Source organism: Palaemon carinicauda, chromosome 12 (genome assembly GCF_036898095.1).
Source record: "Palaemon carinicauda isolate YSFRI2023 chromosome 12, ASM3689809v2, whole genome shotgun sequence".
In the NCBI taxonomy this organism is placed as follows: Eukaryota; Metazoa; Arthropoda; class Malacostraca; order Decapoda; family Palaemonidae; genus Palaemon; species Palaemon carinicauda.
Genome location: NC_090736.1, coordinates 60,317,016 through 60,321,440, shown reverse-complemented (window position 1 = coordinate 60,321,440; position 4,425 = coordinate 60,317,016).

Genomic DNA, 4,425 nt, shown 5'->3' with positions numbered 1-4,425 from the left:
TTCCTTCAATTTCACTTAGCTCCCGAAATCTATCCCAGTCCACCTTATCAAGATTCCATTGAGGTGATCTCTGTAAAGGTGGACCATTGTTGGTGTTTATAATTGGTGCATGATCACTAGTATGCCAATCATCTTATGTTCTCCAATTAAAATCGAGAAGACAGAGCTTGCAACTGATAGGTCAATGCAGGACAAGGTACCTGTCTGAAAATGAAAGTGTGTAGGCTCTCCTGTATTAAGGAGTCCTACATCTTCATTCTCCAAAATTTATGATATAATATTACCCCTTGCGTTTGCCAAAACATCACCCCATGAAGGATGTCTACTATTAAGATCTCCTAGTAAAAGAAAAGGTTGTGGGAGTTGTTTAATCACCTCTACTATATCATCATATGAGATGCTATCATTTGAAGGCAAGTAAAGAGAACAGATTGTGTATTTTCTCCCTATATCAATCTGCACAGCCACTGCCTGCAGAGGTGTACAGATAGACAAAGATATTTGGGGAACATCTCGGCAAACATATATAAGACTTCCCCCATAGCTCCCTGCTCGTTGATGATATGGTGTCCTATAGCTAACACACTCTCGTGGACAAAGAGTACTAGCATCGAGTTTGCTCTCCTGTAGACATACAGTTATAGGGGAGTACTCACGTATGAGGAGCTTAAGTTGTTCATATTTCACCCTTAAACCCTGGCAATTCCATTGCAGAATGGAGGAAAAAACTATGGTTTATTTTTTGGAAGACACCTTAGATGAAGTCTTCCCATTGGCAATATTTGTTCTAACAATATTTCACAGTGGTATCTCTAGAGAGGATCTTGATATAGTGGGTTTTGTGTTCGTCTTTTTCTTTGTGTCCTTTTGATCTAATTGTTGAGGAGGGTGATGGACCTCAACTTGAATTTCTCATTTGTTCAATTCATCTTCCAGTTGATCAGAAACATCAGCAGACAAGACATCATATTTATTTGAAGTCGTGACTTTAATGTTTCTTATGGTAGGAGGCGAGAGAGATGGGGGTCTCTCTCTTTTTCGATTAAAAAGTTGTGATCTGTCAGGTTTTTGCACCTTCCCGACTACAGGTTCACCAGGTAAATTGGTTTCAAGTGGAACCTCCATCAAATCAGGCAAGGACACAGCCTGAGAGAGGTTTGTACTTTTGTTTAGAATGGGAGTAGATGGTTTTTGAATACCTTTCAGATCTTTAAGTATCTCTTTTGATTTTTTTTACAATTTCTGAATATACTTTAGATTTTCGATGGGACTTTCAACCTCTTTAACTACTTTCGTATGGTTCTTTATATTAGAAGTAGGAATATAATTTTCGTCCATGTGCTTTGGCAAGTTTTCTTCAGAACCATTGAAAAAGGTTGCCCTGGTCTTATCTGCATTTCAAGAGCTCTTTTACGAGCCTCTCTAAAAGTAACCCTTTCCATGGTCCTAATGGCCTGAATTTCTTTTTCAAAAATAAACTTAACACAGCTTTTAGATGTAGGTGAGTGTGCTTCCCCACAATGTATGCAATTTGGATTTTCTAAGTATACTCCATGACTATTTTTCCCACAGTTGGCACAAACCGCTGGATTATTATTTAGTTTTTCTTTGCATTTCTGGCTTAAATGGCCATACATTTGGCAATGATAACATCGCAATGGTGAAGGGATATACGGTTTCACCTTCAAAGAGCGCCAACCATCTTTAATAACATTTGGTAATCTACATTGATCAAATGTTATAATTAAAGTAGCAAGAGGAATACGTTGTTCTCCAACTCTCTTTCTCATTCTGACTACTTTTACTACTCCTTGACTTTTCAGTTCATCCTCAATTTCTCTTTCTCTATGTCCAGAAATTCTGGAGCATATATCACACCTCTACTCTGATTGAAAGTAGGGTGCCAAACGCATTTTACACTATGACCATTCAGTATTGTAAGTGTTTTTAACCTTTAACCTTGTAATGGGGATAGTGTGTCTATCAAGAGACTTCCATTTCCCTGGGGTAGAATTTTTGGCTGCCCTTCACATATAGCAACTATTTCCCTGTTAGCTTTAAAAACATTTACACATTCATGTCTTCCATTTTCAAATTCTAAACTAAAAAAATTCTCATAATTCACTACTCCATAGTGACCAGGTAAAACTTCTACTTTTCTATATTTTTCTATACTGTCATCATCATATCTCTCTCTCTCTCTCTCTCTCTCTCTCTCTCTCTCTCTCTCTCTCTCCCTTCTTCTCTAGTGTTTTCTTATTATTCACATGACGTGAATAAGGTTCTAATGTAACAATATTAGAACAGGAAAGAGAAAAAATAATTGTAGTGTGTATAGTACGTCTAATGATATGTAAATGTGAGAGAGAGAGAGAAAAAAAATGAATGTGGTATGTACAGAAAGAGAAAATGTAATGGGGTATATATATTTAAGAATACTTATATGTGACAGGGAAAGGGGGAAATGAAGGCTTAGTATCGACAGCGCTGTATTTCTTTGATGGAAATGTTGACCACAGAAGTATAAATAAGAAAGAAGGAGGATTGAATGGTGTCTTTGCTGGGATATTTGTTTCTCCAGTGATGGATACGTTATAGATCAAGGAAAAGCAAGAGTAAATATATCGATATTTAAACTCTGGCGAAAATTCAGTTGAATAATTCCTGGGATTTAAATATTCGATTTTGGGATTTGGGACTTATTTAGAAATCTGCAAAATCCCAGGGATTTCTGAATGCTGTCCATTCCGGGACGTGACCATTAAATGCAAATCTTGTTTAATGCCGCCATGGATATAGTCTTTTTAAATTTTCTCTCCTGCATTCCTCTTACGTTTGCAAAAAAAAAAAAAATCAGATATACATAACATCTGAAAGTGAGATACCGTTTGTAGTTTATCTGGCTAATAATTTTCGGTGAACTGTAATGAATTTCGTAAAGTAGTGACTGGTTATCATATTCTCTTCCTTTTTTTCCCTCTATCCAAAATATAATTACACTTTGTTTTTTGCTTTTATACACAAATCAAATAATCTTTCAGAATTTATTTCTCTTCTCCTAATTCCGATATAATTTTATGGATTATGGATGTATGACATTGGTGAATTTATGGATGTATTACTTGGCTGCTTTAGTGATGTATGAAATTGGTGAAATTATGAGTATATACTGTATATATTATCATATATATATATATATATATATATACATATATATATATATATATATAATAGATAGATATATATATATGTGTGTTATATATCTATATATATATATATATATATAGATATATATATATATATGTGTGTGTTTGTGTATATATATATATATATATATATGTATATATATAAAATTGTATATATAATATATATATATATAATACATATATATTATATATATATATAGATATATATATATATATGTGTGTGTGTATATATTTATATATATATATATAACGGATTTTGAGCAAAGCGAAAAATCTATTTTTGGGTGAGATAGCCATGTCGTCCTGATGGAAGTTCCTATAGGGTAGCTTCCTAGGGTATATTACAACTACGGCGATATTCCCAGAGAATTTACCTTAAGGTACCAGAATTCTAACTCCTGGAGCGAGTAATCCTCGTGAAAGGGATATCGCGACATATCAGAGGACGTATTCTAGACACGTCACATGGCAATCTACGACCTGAACAGAGATTTCGTCTCGTAGGAGGGAGATTGACGAGATACGAATTCGGGAAAGAAAAAAGGGGAGCCGCTCCCAAGGCTTCCCTATCCCCCGATTCGTATGCGTGCCTGGCGCCAATCCTGGCGCCATCTGTATTCCTTGTAGCGTACACGAGGTGCTACAGATACTGTATGTAGGGAGGGGTCCTACAGCCCTTTCTTAGAAAGGCAAGGGCGGGTCCATCAGGACGACATGGCTATCTCACCCAAAAATAGATTTTTCGCTTCGCTCAAAATCCGTTTTTTGGGCTCAAGCCATGTCGTCCTGATGGAAGTGTACCAGAGCATTACTGTATCTGTGGATTCTCAGAACGTGCCGTACTCCCCGGAGGTATTTATTCCCGGTCGACTAGACCTAGAGACCTAAGATGTTACCGTTATACATCTTTTCAACTAACTATAAACTATGTTAGAGCTTCCTGCCCCCTACAGGGAAGAGTCCTACTAGACTCTGGAAAGTCTCGAAGAGTACATATATCTATGTATGAATACCAGGCAAGCTGATATAGTGGTCTCGCCCTATATTAAGTAAAGCATAGTTTGTATGGAACCACTGCGTCAATATATTGACCAGTAATCCGCACAATACTTGTATTGGACAAAGGTTTATATCCGCATAGGAAGAAACTAATAAAACCGCCCTCGTCCCTTTATGGGAGGGAGTCCTCCCATTAGGGGACTTACATAAACCAATGCAA